This window comes from Schistocerca cancellata, chromosome 1 (genome assembly GCF_023864275.1).
Source record: "Schistocerca cancellata isolate TAMUIC-IGC-003103 chromosome 1, iqSchCanc2.1, whole genome shotgun sequence".
In the NCBI taxonomy this organism is placed as follows: domain Eukaryota; kingdom Metazoa; phylum Arthropoda; class Insecta; order Orthoptera; family Acrididae; genus Schistocerca; species Schistocerca cancellata.
Window position 1 is genome coordinate 348,162,933 of NC_064626.1, and position 19,310 is coordinate 348,182,242.

The window sequence follows — 19,310 nt, forward strand, 5'->3', positions numbered from 1 at the left end:
TGCAGCGGAATGTGCGCTGATATGAAACTTCCTGGCAGATTAAAACTGTGTGCCCGACCGAGACTCGAACTCGGGAACTTCGCCTTTCGCGGGCAAGTGCTCTACCAACTGAGCTACCGAAAAACGACTCACGCCCGGTCCTCACAGCTTTACTTCTGCCAGTACCTCGTCTCCTACCTTCCAAACTTTACAGAAGCTCTCATGCGAACCTTGCAGAACTAGCACTCCTGAAAGAAATGATATTGCGGAGACATGGCTTAGCCACAGCCTGGGGGATGTTTCCAGAATGAGATTTTTCACTCTGCAGCGGAATGTGCGCTGATATGAAACTTCCTGGCAGATTAAAACTGTGTGCCCGACCGAGACTCGAACTCGGGAACTTTGCCTTTCGCGGGCAAGTGCTCTACCAACTGAGCTACCGAAGAACGACTCACGCCCGGTCCTCACAGCTTTACTTCTGCCAGTACCTCCTCTCCTACCTTCCAAACTTTACAGAAGCTCTCCTGCGACCCTTGCAGAACTAGCACTCCTGAAAGAAAGGATGTTGCGGAGACATGGCTTAGCCACAGCCTGGGGGATGTTTCCAGAATGAGATTTTTCACTCTGCAGCAGAATGTGCGCTGATATGAAACTTCCTGGCAGATTAAAACTGTGTGCCCGACCGAGACTCGAACACGGGACCTTTGCCTTTCGCGGGCAAGTGCTCTACCAACTGAGCTACCGAAGAACGACTCACGCCCGGTCCTCACAGCTTTACTTCTGCCAGTACCTCGTCTCCTACCTTCCAAACTTTACAGAAGCCCTCCAGCGAACCTTGCAGAACTAGCACTCCTGAAAGAAAGGATATTGCGGAGACATGGCTTAGCCACAGCCTGGGGGATGTTTCCAGAATGAGATTTTTCACTCTGCAGCGGAATGTGCGCTGATATGAAACTTCCTGGCTGATTAAAACTGTGTGCCCGACAAAGACTCGAACTCGGGACCTTTGCCTTTCGCGGGCAAGTGCTCTACCAACTGAGCTACCGAAGAACGACTCACGCCCGGTCCTCACAGTTTTACTTCTGCCAGTACCTCGTCTCCTACCTTCCAAACTTTACAGAAGCTCTCCTGCGATCCTTGCAGAACTAGCACTCCTGAAAGAAAGGATATTGCGGAGACATGGCTTAGCCACAGCCTGGGGGATGTTTCCAGAATGAGATTTTTCACTCTGCAGCAGAATGTGCGCTGATATGAAACTTCCTGGCAGATTAAAACTGTGTGCCCGACCGAGACTCGAACTCGGAACCTTTGCTTTCGCGGGCAAGTGCTCTACCAACTGAGCTACCGAAGAACGACTCACGCCCGGTCCTCACAGCTTTACTTCTGCCAGTACCTCGTCTCCTACCTTCCAAACTTTACAGAAGCTCTCCTGCGAACCTTGCAGAACTAGCACTCCTGAAAGAAAGGATATTGCGGAGACATGGCTTAGCCACAGCCTGGGGGATGTTTCCAGAATGTGATTTTTCACTCTGCAGCGGAATGTGCGCTGATATGAAACTTCCTGGCAGATTAAAACAGTGTGCCCGACCGAGACTAGAACTCGGGACCTTTGCCTTTCGCGGGCAAGTGCTCTACCAACTGAGCTACCGAACAACGACTCATGCCCGGTCCTCACAGCTTTACTTCTGCCAGTACCTCGTCTCCTACCTTCCAAACTTTACAGAAGCTCTCCTGCGAACCTTGCAGAAATAGCACTCCTGAAAGAAAGGATATTGCGGAGACATGGCTTAGCCACAGCCTGGGGGATGTTTCCAGAATGAGATTTTTCACTCTGCAGCGGAATGTGCGCTGATATGATACTTCTTGGCAGATTAAAACTGTGTGCCCGACCGAGGCTCGAACTCGGGAACTTTGCCTTTCGCGGGCAAGTGCTCTACCAACTGAGCTACCGAAGAACGACTCACGCCCGGTCCTCACAGCTTTACTTCTGCCAGTACCTCGTCTCCTACCTTCCAAACTTTACAGAAGCTCTCCTGCGACCCTTGCAGAACTAGCACTCCTGAAAGAAAGGATATTGCGGAGACATGGCTTAGCCACAGCCAGGGGGATGTTTCCAGAATGAGATTTTTCACTCTGCAGCAGAATGTGCGCTGATATGAAACTTCCTGGCAGATTAAAACTGTGTGCCCGACCAAGACTCGAACTTGCGACCTTTGCCTTTCGCGGGCAAGTGCTCTACCAACTGAGCTACCGAAGAACGACTCACGCCCGGTCCTCACAGCTTTACTTCTGCCAGTACCTCGTCTCCTACCTTCCAAACTTTACAGAAGCTCTCCTGCGAACCTTGCAGAACTAGCACTCCTGAAAGAAAGGATATCGCGGAGACATGGCTTAGCCACAGCCGGGGGGATGTTTCCAGAATGAGATTTTTCACTCTGCAGCGGAATGTGCGCTGATATGAAACTTCCTGGCAGATTAAAACTGTGTGCCCGACCGAGACTCGAACTCGGGACCTTTGCCTTTCGCGAACAAGTGCTCTACCAACTGAGCTACCGAAGAACGACTCACTCCCGGTCCTCACAGCTTTACTTCTGCCAGTACCTCGTCTCCTACCTTCCAAACTTTACAGAAGCTCTCCTGCGAACCTTGCAGAACTAGCACTCCTGAAAGAAAGGATATTGCGGAGATATGGCTTAGCCACAGCCTGGGGGATGTTTCCAGAATGAGATTTTTCACTCTGCAGCGGAATGTGCGCTGATATGAAACTTCCTGGCAGATTAAAACTGTGTGCCCGCCTGAGACTCGAACTCGGGAACTTTGCCTTTCGCGGGCAAGTGCTCTACCAACTGAGCTACCGAAGAACGACTCACGCCCGGTCCTCACAGCTTTACTTCTGCCAGTACCTCGTCTCCTACCTTCCAAACTTTACAGAATCTCTCCTGCGAACCTTGCAGAACTAGCACTCCTGAAAGAAAGGATATTGCGGAGACATGGCTTAGCCACAGCCTGGGGGATGTTTCCAGAATGAGATTTTTCACTCTGCAGCGGAATGTGCGCTGATATGAAACTTCCTGGCAGATTAAAACTGTGTGCCTGACCGAGACTCCAACTCGGGAACTTTGCCTTTCGCGGGCAAGTTCTCTACCAACTGAGCTACCGAAGAACGACTCACGCCCGGTCCTCACAGCTTTACTTCTGCCAGTACCTCGTCTCCTACCTTCCAAACTTTACAGAATCTCTCCTGCGAACCTTGCAGAACTAGCACTCCTGAAAGAAAGAATATTGCGGAGACATGGCTTAGCCACAGCCTGGGGGATGTTTCCAGAATGAGATTTTTCACTCTGCAGCGGAATGTGCGCTGATATGAAACTTCCTGGCAGATTAAAACTGTGTGCCCGACCGAGACCCGAACTCGGGAACTTTGCCTTTTGTGGGCAAGTGCTCTACCAACTGAGCTACTGAAGAACGACTCACGCCCGGTCCTCACAGCTTTACTTCTGCCAGTACCTCGTCTCCTACCTTCCAAACTTTACAGAAGCTCTCCTGCGAACCTTGCAGTACTAGCACTCCTGAAAGAAAGGATATTGCGGAGACATGGCTTAGCCACAGCCTGGGGGATGTTTCCAGAATGTGATTTTTCACTCTGCAGCAGAATGTGCGCTGATATGAAACTTCCTGGCAGATTAAAACAGTGTGCCCGACCGAGACTCGAACTCGGGACCTTTGCCTTTCGCGGGCAAGTGCTCTACCAACTGAGCTACCGAAGAACGACTCACGCCCGGTCCTCACAGCTTTACTTCTGCCAGTACCTCGTCTCCTACCTTCCAAACTTTACAGAAGGTCTCCTGCGAACCTTGCAGAACTAGCACTCCTGAAAGAAAGGATATTGCGGAGACATGGCTTAGCAACAGCCTGGGGGATGTTTCCAGAATGAGATTTTTCACTCTGCAGCGGAATGTGCGCTGATATGAAACTTCCTGGCAGATTAAAACTGTGTGCCCGACCGAGACTCGAACTCGGGACCTTTGCCTTTCGTGGGCAAGTGCTCTACCAACTGAGCTACCGAAGAACGACTCACGCCTGGTCCTCACAATTTTACTTCTGCCAGTACTTCGTCTCCTACCTTCCAAACTTTACAGAAGCTCTCCTGCGAACCTTGCAGAACTAGCACTCCTGAAAGAAAGGATATTGCGGAGACATGGCTTAGCCACAGCCTGGGGGATGTTTCCAGAATTAGATTTTTCACTCTGCAGCTGTATGTGCGCTGATATGAAACTTCCTGGCAGATTAAAACTGTGTGCCCGACCGAGACTCGAACTCGGGACCTTTGCCTTTAGCGGGCAAGTGCTCTACCAACTGAGCTACCGAAGAACGACTCACGCCCGGTCCTCACAGCTTTACTTCTGCCAGTACCTCGTCTCCTACCTTCCAAACTTTACAGAATCTCTCCTGCGAACCTTTCAGAACTAGCACTCCTGAAAGAAAGGATATTGCGGAGACATGGCTTAGCAACAGCCTGGGGGATGTTTCCAGAATGAGATTTTTCACTCTGCAGCGGAATGTGCGCTGATATGAAACTTCCTGCAGATTAAAACTGTGTGCCCGACCGAGACTCGAACTCGGGACCTTTGCCTTTCGCGGGCAAGTGCTCTACCAACTTAGCTACCGAAGAACGACTCACGCCCGGTCCTCACAATTTTACTTCTGCCAGTACTTCGTCTCCTACCTTCCAAACTTTACAGAAGCTCTCCTGCGAACCTTGCAGAACTAGCACTCCTGAAAGAAAGGATATTGCGGAGACATGGCTTAGGCACAGCCTGGGGGATGTTTCCAGAATGAGATTTTTCACTCTGCACGGAATGTGCGCTGATATGAAACTTCCTGGCAGATTAAAACTGTGTGCCCGACCGAGACTCGAACTCGGGAACTTTGCCTTTCGCGGGCAAGTGCTCTACCAACTGAGCTACCGAAGAACGACTCACGCCCGGTCCTCACAGCTTTACTTCTGCCAGTACCTCGTCTCCTACCTTCCAAACTTTACAGAAGCTCTTCTGCGAACCTTGCTGAACTAGCACTCCTGAAAGAAAGGATATTGCGGAGACATGGCTTAGCCACAGCCTGGGGGATGTTTCCAGAATGAGATTTTTCACTCTGCAGCGGAATGTGCGCTGATATGAAACTTCCTGGCAGATTAAAACTGTGTGCCCGACCAAGACTCGAACTCGGGACCTTTGCCTTTCGCGGGCAAGTGCTCTACCAACTGAGCTACCGAAGAACGACTCACGCCCGGTCCTCACAGCTTTACTTCTGCCAGTACCTCGTCTCCTACCTTCCAAACTTTACAGAAGCTCTCCTGCGACCCTTGCAGAACTAGCACTCCTGAAAGAAAGGATATTGCGGAGACATGGCTTAGCCACAGCCTGGGGAATGTTTCCAGAATGAGATTTTTCACTCTGCAGCGGAATGTGCGCTGATATGAAACTTCAAAAAAAAAATGGTTCAAATGGCTCTGAGCACTATGGGACTCAACTGCTGAGGTCATTAGTCCCCTAGAACTTAGAACTACATAAACCTAACTAACCTAAGGACATCACAAACATCCATGCCCGAGGCAGGATTCGAACCTGCGACCGTAGCGGTCTTGCGGTTCCAGACTGCAGCGCCTTTAACCGCACGGCCGCTTCGGCCGGCTATGAAACATCCTGGCAGATTAAAACTGTGTGCCCGACCGAGACACGAACTCGGGACCTTTGCCTTTCGCGGGCAAGTGCTCTACCAACTGAGCTACCGAAGAACGACTCACGCCCGGTCCTCACAGCTTTACTTCTGCCAGTACCTCGTCTCCTACCTTCCAAACTTTACAGAAGCTCTCCTGCGAACCTTGCAGAACTAGCACTCCTGAAAGAAAGGATATTGCGGAGACATGGCTTAGCCACAGCCTGGGGGATGTTTCCAGAATGAGATTTTTCACTCTGCAGCGGAATGTGCGCTGATATGAAATTTCCTGGCAGATTAAAACTGTGTGCCCGACCGAGACTCGAACTCGGAAACTTTGCCTTTCGCGGGCAAGTGCTCTACCAACTGAGCTACCGAAGAACGACTCACGCCCGGTCCTCACAGCTTTACTTCTGCCAGTACCTCGTCTCCTACCTTCCAAACTTTACAGAATCTCTCCTGCGGACCTTGCAGAACTAGCACTCCTGAAAGAAAGGATATTGCGGAGACATGGCTTAGCAACAGCCTGGGGGATGTTTCCAGAATGAGATTTTTCACTCTGCAGCGGAATGTGCGCTGATATGAAACTTCCTGGCAGATTAAAACTGTGTGCCCGACCGAGACTCGAAATCGGGACCTTTGCCTTTCGCGGGCAAGTGCTCTACCAACTGAGCTACCGAAGAACGACTCACGCCCGGTCCTCACAATATTACTTCTGCCAGTACTTCGTCTCCTACCTTCCAAACTTTACAGAAGCTCTCCTGCGAACCTTGCAGAACTAGCACTCCTGAAAGAAAGGATATTGCGGATACATGGCTTAGCCACAGCCTGGGGCATGTTTCCAGAATGAGATTTTTCACTCTGCAGCGGAATGTGCGCTGATATGAAACTTCCTGGCAGATTAAAACTGTGTGCCCGACCGAGACTCGAACTCGGGACCTTTGCCTTTCGCGGGCAAGTGCTCTACCAACTGAGCTACCGAAGAACGACTCACGCCCGGTCCTCACAGCTTTACTTCTGCCAGTACCTCGTCTCCTACCTTCCAAACTTTACAGAAGCTCTCCTGCGAACCTTGCTGAACTAGCACTCCTGAAAGAAAGGATATTGCGGAGACATGGCTTAGCCACAGCCTGGGGGATGTTTCCAGAATGAGATTTTTAACTCTGTAGCGGAATGTGCGCTGATATGAAACTTCCTGGCAGATTAAAACTGTGTGCCCGACCGAGACTCGAACTCGGGACCTTTGCCTTTCGCGGGCAAGTGCTCTACCAACTGAGCTACCGAAGAACGACTCACGCCCGGTCCTCACAGCTTTACTTCTGCCAGTACCTCGTCTCCTACCTTCCAAACTTTACAGAAGCTCTCCTGCGAACCTTGCAGAACTAGCACTCCTGAAAGAAAGGATATTGCGGAGACATGGCTTAGCAACAGCCTGGGGGATGTTTCCAGAATGAGATTTTTCACTCTGCAGCGGAATGTGCGCTGATATGAAACTTCCTGGCAGATTAAAACTGTGTGCCCGACCGAGACTCGAACTCGGGACCTTTGCCTTTCGCGGGCAAGTGCTCTACCAACTGAGCTACCGAAGAACGACTCACGCCCGGTCCTCACAGCTTTACTTCTGCCAGTACCTCGTCTCCTACCTTCCAAACTTTACCGAAGCTCTCCTGCGAAACTTGCAGAACTAGCACTCCTGAAAGAAAGGATATTGCGGAGACATGGCTTAGCCACAGCCTGGGGGATGTTTCCAGAATGAGATTTTTCACTCTGCAGCGGAATGTGCGCTGATATGAAACTTCCTGGCAGATTAAAACTGTGTGCCCGACCGAGACTCGAAATCGGGACCTTTGCCTTTCGCGGGCAAGTGCTCTACCAACTGAGCTACCGAAGAACGACTCACGCCCGGTCCTCACAATTTTACTTCTGCCAGTACTTCGTCTCCTACCTTCCAAACTTTACAGAAGCTCTCCTGCAAACCTTGCAGCACTAGCACTCCTGAAAGAAAGGATATTGCGGAGACATGGCTTAGCCACAGCCTGGGGGATGTTTCCAGAATGAGATTTTTCACTCAGAATGTGCGCTGATATGAAACTTCCTGGCAGATTAAAACTGTGTGACCGACCGAGACTCGAACTCGGGACCTTTGCCTTTCGCGGGCAAGTGCTCTACCAACTGAGCTACCGAAGAACGACTCACGCCCGGTCCTCACAGCTTTACTTCTGCCAGTACCTCGTCTCCTACCTTCCAAACTTTACAGAAGCTCTCCTGCGAACCTTGCAGAACTAGCACTCCTGAAAGAAAGGATATTGCGGAGACATGGCTTAGCCACAGCCTGGGGGATGTTTCCAGAATGAGATTTTTCACTCTGCAGCGGAATGTGCGCTGATATGAAACTTCGTGGCAGATTAAAACTGTGTGCCCGACCGAGACTCAAACTCGGGACCTTTGCCTTTTGCGGGCAAGTGCTCTACCAACTGAGCTACCGAAGAACGACTCACGCCCGGTCCTCACAGCTTTACTTCTGCCAGTACCTCGTCTCCTACCTTCCAAACTTTACAGAATCTCTCCTGCAAACCTTGCAGAACTAGCACTCCTGAAAGAAAGGATATTGCGGAGACATGGCTTGGCCACAGCCTAGGGGATGTTTCCAGAATGAGATTTTTCACTCTGCAGCGGAATGTGCGCTGATATGAAACTTCCTGGCAGATTAAAACTGTGTGCCCGACCGAGACTCGAACTCGGGAACTTTGCCTTTCGCGGGCAAGTGCTCTACCAACTGAGCTACCAAAGAACGACTCACGCCCGGTCCTCACAGCTTTACATCTGCCAGTACCTCGTCTCCTACCTTCCAAACTTTACAGAATCTCTCCTGCGAATCTTGCAGAACTAGCACTCCTGAAAGAAAGGATATTGCGGAGACATGGCTTAGCCACAGCCTGGGGGATGTTTCCAGAATGAGATTTTTCACTCTGCAGCGGAATGTGCGCTGATATGAAACTTCCTGGCAGATTAAAACTGTGTGCCCGACCGAGACTCGAACTCGGGACCTTTGCCTTTCGCGGGCAAGTGCTCTACCAACTGAGCTACCGAAGAACGACTCACGCCCGTCCTCACAGCTTTACTTCTGCCAGTACCTCGTCTCCTACCTTCCAAACTTTACAGAAGCTCTCCTGCGAAGCTTGCAGAACTAGCACTCCTGAAAGAAAGGATATTGCGGAGACATGGCTTAGCCACAGCCTGGGGGATGTTTCCAGAATGAGATTTTTAACTCTGCAGCGGAATGTGCGCTGATATGAAACTTCCTGGCAGATTAAAACTGTGTGCCCGACCGAGACTCGAACTCGGGACCTTTGCCTTTCGCGGGCAAGTGCTCTACCAACTGAGCTACCGAAGAACGACTCACGCCCGGTCCTCACAGCTTTACTTCTGCCAGTACCTCGTCTCCTACCTTCCAAACTTTACAGAAGCTCTCCTGCGACCCTTGCAGAACTAGCACTCCTGAAAGAAAGGATATTGCGGAGACATGGCTTAGCCACAGCCTGGGGGATGTTTCCAGAATGAGATTTTTCACTCTGCAGCGGAATGTGCGCTGATATGAAACTTCCTGGCAGATTAAAACTGTGTGCCCGACCGAGACACGAACTCGGGACCTTTGCCTTTCGCGGGCAAGTGCTCTACCAACTGAGCTACCGAAGAACGACTCACGCCCGGTCCTCACAGCTTTACTTCTGCCAGTACCTCGTCTCCTACCTTCCAAACTTTACAGAAGCTCTCCTGCGAACCTTGCAGAACTAGCACTCCTGAAAGAAAGGATATTGCGGAGACATGGCTTAGCAACAGCCTGGGGGATGTTTCCAGAATGAGATTTTTCACTCTGCAGCGGAATGTGCGCTGATATGAAACTTCCTGGCAGATTAAAACTGTGTGCCCGACCGAGACTCGAAATCGGGACCTTTGCCTTTCGCGGGCAAGTGCTCTACCAACTGAGCTACCGAAGAACGACTCACGCCCGGTCCTCACAATTTTACTTCTGCCAGTACTTCGTCTCCTACCTTCCAAACTTTACAGAAGCTCTCCTGCGAACCTTGCAGAACTAGCACTCCTGAAAGAAAGGATATTGCGGAGACATGGCTTAGCCACAGCCTGGGGGATGTTTCCAGAATGAGATTTTTCACTCTGCAGCGGAATGTGCGCTGATATGAAACTTCGTGGCAGATTAAAACTGTGTGCCCGACCGAGACTCAAACTCGGGACCTTTGCCTTTCGCGGGCAAGTGCTCTACCAACTGAGCTACCGAAGAACAACTCACGCCCGGTCCTCACAGCTTTACTTCTGCCAGTACCTCGTCTCCTACCTTCCAAACTTTACAGAATCTCTCCTGCAAACCTTGCAGAACTAGCACTCCTGAAAGAAAGGATATTGCGGAGACATGGCTTAGCCACAGCCTAGGGGATGTTTCCAGAATGAGATTTTTCACTCTGCAGCGGAATGTGCGCTGATATGAAACTTCCTGGCAGATTAAAACTGTGTGCCCGACCGAGACTCGAACTCGGGAACTTTGCCTTTCGCGGGCAAGTGCTCTACCAACTGAGCTACCGAAGAACGACTCACGCCCGGTCCTCACAGCTTTACTTCTGCCAGTACCTCGTCTCCTACCTTCCAAACCTTACAGAATCTCTCCTGCGAACCTTGCAGAACTAGCACTCCTGAAAGAAAGGATATTGCGGAGACATGGCTTAGCCACGGCCTGGGGGATGTTTCCAGAATGAGATTTTTCACTCTGCAGCGGAATGTGCGCTGATATGAAACTTCCTGGCAGATTAAAACTGTGTGCCCGACCGAGACTCGAACTCGGGACCTTTGCCTTTCGCGGGCAAGTGCTCTACCAACTGAGCTACCGAAGAACGACTCACGCCCGGTCCTCACAGCTTTACTTCTGCCAGTACCTCGTCTCCTACCTTCCAAACTTTACAGAAGCTCTCCTGCGAACCTTGCAGAAATAGCACTCCTGAAAGAAAGGATATTGCGGAGACATGGCTTAGCCACAGCCTGGGGGATGTTTCCAGAATGAGATTTTTAACTCTGCAGCGGAATGTGCGCTGATATGAAACTTCCTGGCAGATTAAAACTGTGTGCACGACCGAGACTCGAACTCGGGACCCTTGCCTTTCGCGGGCAAGTGCTCTACCAACTGAGCTACCGAAGAACGACTCACGCCCGGTCCTCACAGCTTTACTTCTGCCAGTACCTCGTCTCCTACCTTCCAAACTTTACCGAAGCTCTCCTGCGAAACTTGCAGAACTAGCACTCCTGAAAGAAAGGATATTGCGGAGACATGGCTTAGCCACAGCCTGGGGAATGTTTCCAGAATGAGATTTTTCACTCTGCAGCGGAATGTGCGCTGATATGAAACTTCCTGGCAGATTAAAACTGTGTGCCCGACCGAGACTCGAACTCGGGAACTTTGCCTTTCGCGGGCAAGTGCTCTACCAACTGAGCTACCGAAGAACGACTCACGCCCGGTCCTCACAGTTTTACTTCTGCCAGTACCTCGTCTCCTGCCTTCCAAACTTTACAGAATCTCTCCTGCGAACCTTGCAGAACTAGCACTCCTGAAAGAAAGGATATTGCGGAGACATGGCTTAGCCACAGCCTGGGGGATGTTTCCAGAATGAGATTTTTCACTCTGCAGCAGAATGTGCGCTGATATGAAACTTCCTGGCAGAATAAAACTGTGTGCCCGACCGAGACTCGAACTCAGGACCTTTGCCTTTCGCGGGCAAGTGCTCTACCAACTGAGCTACCGAAGAACGACTCACGCCCAGTCCTCACAGCTTTACTTCTGCCAGTACCTCGTCTCCTACCTTCCAAACTTTACAGAAGCTCTCCTGCGACCCTTGCGGAACTAGCACTCCTAAAAGAAAGGATATTGCGGAGACATGGCTTAGCCACAGCCTGGGGGATGTTTCCAGAATGAGATTTTTCACTGTGTAGCGGAATGTGCGCTGTTATGAAACTTCCTGGCAGATTAAAACTGTGTGCCCGACCGAGACTCGAACTCGGGACCTTTGCCTTTCACGGGCAAGTGCTCTACCAACTGAGCTACCGAAGAACGACTCACGCCCGGTCCTCACAGCTTTACTTCTGCCAGTACCTCGTCTCCTACCTTCCAAACTTTACAGATGCTCTCCTGCGCACCTTGCAGAACTAGCACTCCTGAAAGAAAGAATATTGCGGAGACATGGCTTAGCCACAGCCTGGGGGATGTTTCCAGAATGAGATTTTTCACTCTGCAGCGGAATGTGCGCTGATATGAAACTTCCTGGCAGATTAAAACTGTGTGCCCGACCGAGACTCGAACTCGGGAACTTTGCCTTTCGCGGGCAAGTGCTCTACCAACTGAGCTACCGAAGAACGACTCACGCCCGGTCCTCACAGCTTTACTTCTGCCAGTACCTCGTCTCCTACCTTCCAAACTTTACAGAATCTCTCCTGCGAACCTTGCAGAACTAGCACTCCTGAAAGAAAGGATATTGCGGAGACATGGCTTAGCCACAGCCTGGGGGATGTTTCCAGAATGAGATTTTTCACTCTGCAGCGGAATGTGCGCTGATATGAAACTTCCTGGCAGATTAAAACTGTGTGCCCGACCAAGACTCGAACTCGGGACCTTTGCCTTTCGCAGGCAAGTGCTCTACCAACTGAGCTACCGAAGAGCGACTCACGCCCGGTCCTCACAGCTTTACTTCTGCCAGTACCTCGTCTCCTACCTTCCAAACTTTACAGAATCTCTCCTGCGAACCTTGCAGAACTAGCACTCCTGAAAGAAAGGATATTGCGGAGACATGGCTTAGCAACAGCCTGGGGGATGTTTCCAGAATGAGATTTTTCACTCTGCAGCGGAATGTGCGCTGATATGAAACTTCCTGCAGATTAAAACTGTGTGCCCGACCGAGACTCGAACTCGGGAACTTTGCCTTTCGCGGGCAAGTGCTCTACCAACTGAGCTACCGAAGAACGACTCACGCCCGGTCCTCACAGCTTTACTTCTGCCAGTACCTCGTCTCCTACCTTCCAAACTTTACAGAAGCTCTCCTGCGAACCTTGCAGAACTAGCACTCCTGAAAGAAAGGATATTGCGGAGACATGGCTTAGCCACAGCCTGGGGGATGTTTCCAGAATGAGATTTTTCACTCTGCAGCGGAATGTGCGCTGATATGAAACTTCCTGGCAGATTAAAACTGTGTGCCCGACCGAGACTCGAACTCGGGACCTTTGCCTTTCGCGGGCAAGTGCTCTACCAACTGAGCTACCGAAGAACGACTCACGCCCGGTCCTCACAGCTTTACTTCTGCCAGTACCTCGTCTCCTGCCTTCCAAACTTTACAGAAGCTCTCCTGCGAACCTTGCAGAACTAGCACTCCTGAAAGAAAGGATATTGCGGAGACATGGCTTAGCCACAGCCTGGGGGATGTTTCCAGAATGAGATTTTTCACTCTGCAGCGGAATGTGCGCTGATATGAAACTTCCTGGCAGATTAAAACTGTGTGCCCGACCGAGACTCGAACTCGGGAACTTTGCCTTTCGCGGGCAAGTGCTCTACCAACTGAATTACCAAAGAACGACTCACGCCCGGTCCTCACAGCTTTACTTCTGCCAGTACCTCGTCTCCTACCTTCCAAACTTTACAGAAGCTCTCCTGCGAACCTTGCAGAACTAGCACTCCTGAAAGAAAGGAAATTGCGGAGACATGGCTTAGCCACAGCCTGGGGGATTTTTCCAGAATGAGATTTTTCACTCTGCAGCGGAATGTGCGCTGATATGAAACTTCCTGGCAGATTAAAACTGTGTGCCCGACCGAGACTCGAACTCGGGACCTTTGCCTTTCGCGGGCAAGTGCTCTACCAACTGAGCTACCGAAGAACGACTCACGCCCGGTCCTCACAGCTTTACTTCTGCCAGTACCTCGTCTCCTACCTTCCAAACTTTACAGAAGCTCTCCTGCGAACCTTGCAGAACTAGCACTCCTGAAAGAAAGGATATTGCGGAGACATGGCTTAGCCACAGCCTGGGAGATGTTTCCAGAATGAGATTTTTCACTCTGCAGCAGAATGTGCGCTGATATGAAACTTCCTGGCAGATTAAAACTGTGTGCCCGACCGAGACTCGAACTCGGGACCTTTGCCTTTCGCGGGCAAGTGCTCTACCAACTGAGCTACCGAAGAACGACTCACGCCCGGTCCTCACAGCTTTACTTCTGCCTGTACCTCGTCTCCTACCTTCCAAACTTTACAGAATCTCTCCTGCGAACCTTGCAGAACTAGCACTCCTGAAAGAAAGGATATTGCGGAGACATGGCTTAGCCACAGCCTGGGGGATGTTTCCAGAATGAGATTTTTCACTCTGCAGCGGAATGTGCGCTGATATGAAACTTCCTGGCAGATTAAAACTGTGTGCCCGACCGAGACTCGAACTCGGGACCTTTGCCTTTCGCGGGCAAGTGCTCTACCAACTGAGCTACCGAAGAACGACTCACGCCCGGTCCTCACAATTTTACTTCTGCCAGTACTTCGTCTCCTACCTTCCAAACTTTACAGAAGCTCTCCTGCGAACCTTGCAGAACTAGCACTCCTGAAAGAAAGGATATTGCGGAGACATGGCTTAGCCACAGCCTGGGGGATGTTTCCAGAATGAGATTTTTCACTCAGAATGTGCGCTGATATGAAACTTCCTGGCAGATTAAAACTGTGTGCCCGACCGAGACTCGAACTCGGGACCTTTGCCTTTCGCGGGCAAGTGCTCTACCAACTGAGCTACCGAAGAACGACTCACGCCCGGTCCTCACAGCTTTACTTCTGCCAGTACCTCGTCTCCTACCTTCCAAACTTTACAGAAGCTCTCCTGCGAAACTTGCAGAACTAGCACTCCTGAAAGAAAGGATATTGCGGAGACATGGCTTAGCCACAGCCTGGGGGATGTTTCCAGAATGAGATTTTTCATTCTGCAGCGGAATGTGCGCTGATATGAAACTTCCTGGCAGATTAAAACTGTGTGCCCGACCGAGACTCGAACTCGGGACCTTTGCCTTTCGCGGGCAAGTGCTCTACCAACTGAGCTACCGAAGAACGACTCACGCCCGGTCCTCACAGCTTTACTTCTGCCAGTACCTCGTCTCCTACCTTCCAAACTTTACCGAAGTTCTCCTGCGAACCTTGCAGAACTAGCACTCCTGAAAGAAAGGATATTGCGGAGACATGGCTTAGCCACAGCCTAGGGGATGTTTCCAGAATGAGATTTTTCACTCTGCAGCGGAATGTGCGCTGATATGAAACTTCCTGGCAGATTAAAACTGTGTGCCCGACCGAGACTCGAACTCGGGAACTTTGCCTTTCGCGGGCAAGTGCTCTACCAACTGAGCTACCGAAGAACGACTCACGCCCGGTCCTCACAGCTTTACTTCTGCCAGTACCTCGTCTCCTACCTTCCAAACTTTACAGAATCTCTCCTGCGAACCTTGCAGAAATAGCACTCCTGAAAGAAAGGATATTGCGGAGACATGGCTTAGCCACAGCCTGGGGGATTTTTCCAGAATGAGATTTTTCACTCAGAATGTGCGCTGATATGAAACTTCCTGGCAGATTAAAACTGTGTGCCCGACCGAGACTCGAACTCGGGACCTTTGCCTTTCGCGGGCAAGTGCTCTACCAACTGAGCTACCGAAGAACGACTCACGCCCGGTCCTCACAGCTTTACTTCTGCCAGTACCTCGTCTCCTACCTTCCAAACTTTACAGAAGTTCTCCTGCGAACCTTGCAGAACTAGCACTCCTGAAAGAAAGGATTTTGCGGAGACATGGCTTAGCCACAGCCTGGGGGATGTTTCCAGAATGAGATTTTTCACTCTGCAGCGGAATGTGCGCTGATATGAAACTTCCTGGCAGATTAAAACTGTGTGCCCGACCGAGACTCGAACTCGGGACCTTTGCCTTTCGCGGGCAAGTGCTCTACCAACTGAGCTACCGAAGAACGACTCACGCCCGGTCCTCACAGCTTTACTTCTGCCAGTACCTCGTCTCCTACCTTCCAAACTTTACAGAAGCTCTCCTGCGAACCTTGCAGAACTAGCACTCCTGAAAGAAAGGATATTGTGGAGACATGGCTTAGCCACAGCCTGGGGGATGTTTCCAGAATGAGATTTTTCACTCTGCAGCGGAATGTGCGCTGATATGAAACTTCCTGGCAGATTAAAACTGTGTGCTCGACCGAGACTCGAACTCGGGACCTTTGCCTTTCGCGGGCAAGTGCTCTACCAACTGAGCTACCGAAGAACGACTCACGCCCGGTCCTCACAGCTTTACTTCTGCCAGTACCTCGTCTCCTACCTTCCAAACTTTACAGAATCTCTCCTGCGAACCTTGCAGAACTAGCACTCCTGAAAGAAAGGATATTGCGGAGACATGGCTTAGCAACAGCCTGGGGGATGTTTGCAGAATGAGATTTTTCACTCTGCAGCGGAATGTGCGCTGATATGAAACTTCCTGGCAGATTAAAACTGTGTGCCCGACCGAGACTCGAACTCGGAACCTTTGCCTTTCGCGGGCAAGTGCTCTACCAACTGAGCTACCGAAGAACGACCCACGCCCGGTCCTCATAATTTTACTTCTGCCAGTACTTCGTCTCCTACCTTCCAAACTTTACAGAAGCTCTCCTGCGAACCTTGCAGAACTAGCACCCCTGAAAGAAAGGATATTGCGGAGACATGGTTTAGCCACAGCCTGGGGGATGTTTCCAGAATGAGATTTTTCACTCTGCAGCGGAATGTGCGCTGATATGAAACTTCCTGGCAGATTAAAACTGTGCGCCCGACCGAGACTCAAACTCGGAACCTTTGCCTTTCGCGGGCAAGTGCTCTACCAACTGAGCTACCGAAGAACGACTCACGCCCGGTCCTCACAGCTTTACTTCTGCCAGTACCTCGTCTCCTACCTTCCAAGTTTTACAGAAGCTCTCCTGCGAACCTTGCAGAACTAGCACTCCTGAAAGAAAGGATATTGCGGATACATGGCTTAGCCACAGCCTGGGGGATGTTTCCAGACTGTGATTTTCCACTCTGCCGCAGAATGTGCGCTGATATGAAACTTCCTGGCAGATTAAAACAGTGTGTTCGACCGAGACTCGAACTCGGGACCTTTGCCTTTCGCGGGCAAGTGCTCTACCAACTGAGCTACCGAAGAACGACTCACGCCCGGTCCTCACAGCTTTACTTCTGCCAGTACCTCGTCTCCTACCTTCCAAACTATACAGAAGCTCTCCTGCGAACCTTGCAGAACTAGCACTCCTGAAAGAAAGGATATTGCGGAGACATGGCTTAGCAACAGCCTGGGGGATGTTTCCAGAATGAGATTTTTCACTCTTTAGCGGAATGTGCGCTGATATGAAACTTCCTGGCAGATTAAAACTGTGTGCCCGACCGAGACTCGAACTCGGGACCTTTGCCTTTCGCGGGCAAGTGCTCTACCAACTGAGCTACTGAAGAACGACTCACGCCCGGTCCTCACAATTTTACTTCTGCCAGTACTTCGTCTCCTACCTTCCAAACTTTACAGAAGCTCTCCTGCGAACCTTGCAGAACTAGCACTCCTGAAAGAAAGGATATTGCGGAGACATGGCTTAGCCACAGCCTGGGGGATGTTTCCAGAATGAGATTTTTCACTCAGAATGTGCGCTGATATGAAACTTCCTGGCAGATTAAAACTGTGTGGCCGACCGAGACTCGAACTCGGGACCTTTGCCTTTCGTGGGCAAGTGCTCTACCAACTGAGCTACCGAAGAACGACTCACGCCTGGTCCTCACAGCTTTACTTCTGCCAGTACCTCGTCTCCTACCTTCCAAACTTTACAGAAGCTCTCCTGCGAACCTTGCAGAACTAGCACTCCTGAAAGAAAGGATATTGCGGAGACATGGCTTAGCCACAGCCTGGGGGATGTTTCCAGAATGAGATTTTTCACTCTGCAGCGGAATGTGCGCTGATATGAAACTTCCTGGCAGATTAAAACTGTGTGCCCGACCGAGACTCGAACTCGGGAACTTTGCCTTTCGCGGGCAAGTGCTCTACCAACTGAATTACCAAAGAACGACTCACGCCCGGTCCTCACAGCTTTACTTCTGCCAGTACCTCGTCTCCTACCTTCCAAACTTTACAGAAGCTCTCCTGCGAACCTTGCAGAACTAGCACTCCTGAAAGAAAGGAAATTGCGGAGACATGGCTTAGCCACAGCCTGGGGGATGTTTCCAGAATGAGATTTTTCACTCTGCAGCGGAATGTGCGCTGATATGAAACTTCCTGGCAGATTAAAACTGTGTGCCCGACCGAGACTCGAACTTGGGACCTTTGCCCCTCGCGGGCAAGTGCTCTACCAACTGAGCTACCGAAGAACAACTCACGCCCGGTCCTCACAGCTTTACTTCTGCCAGTGCCTCGTCTCCTACCTTCCAAACTTTACAGAAGCTCTCCTGCGACCCTTGCAGAACTAGCACTCCTGAAAGAAAGGATATTGCGGAGACATGGCTTAGCCACAGCCTGGGGGATGTTTCCAGAATGAGATTTTTCACTCTGCAGCGGAATGTGCGCTGATATGAAACTTCCTGGCAGATTAAAACTGTGTGCCCGACCGAGACTCGAACTCGGGACCTTTGCCTTTCGCGGGCAAGTGCTCTACCAACTGAGCTACCGAAGAACGACTCACGCCCGGTCCTCACAGCTTTACTTCTGCCAGTACCTCGTCTCCTACCTTCCAAACTTTACAGAAGCTCTCCTGCGAACCTTGCAGAACTAGCACTCCTGAAAGAAAGGATATTGCGGAGACATGGCTTAGCCACAGCCTGGGGGATGTTTCCAGAATGAGATTTTTCACTCTGCAGCGGAATGTGCGCTGATATGAAACTTCCTGGCAGATTAAAACTGTGTGCCCGACCGAGACTCGAACTCGGGACCTTTGCCTCTCGCGGGCAAGTGCTCTACCAACTGAGCTACCGAAGAACGACTCACGCCCGGTCCTCACAGCTTTACTTCTGCCAGTACCTCGTCTCCTACCTTCCAAACTTTACCGAAGCTCTCCTGCGACCCTTGCAGAACTAGCACTCCTGCAAGAAAGGATATTGCGGAGACATGGCTTAGCCACAGCCTGGGGGATGTTTCCAGAATGAGATTTTTCACTCTGCAGCGGAATGTGCGCTGTTATGAAACTTCCTGGCAGATTAAAACTGTGTGCCCGACCGAGACTCGAACTCGGGACCTTTGCCTTTCGCGGGCAAGTGCTCTACCAACTGAGCTACCGAAGAACGACTCACGCCCGGTCCTCACAGCTTTACTTCTGCCAGTACCTCGTCTCCTACCTTCCAAACTTTACAGAAGCTCTCCTGCGAACCTTGCAGAACTAGCACTCCTGAAAGAAAGGATATTGCGGAGACATGGCTTAGCCACAGCCTGGGGGATGTTTCCAGAATGAGATTTTTCACTCTGCAGCGGAATGTGCGCTGATATGAAACTTCCTGGCAGATTAAAACTGTGTGCCCGACCGAGACTCGAACTCGGGAACTTTGCCTTTCGCGGGCAA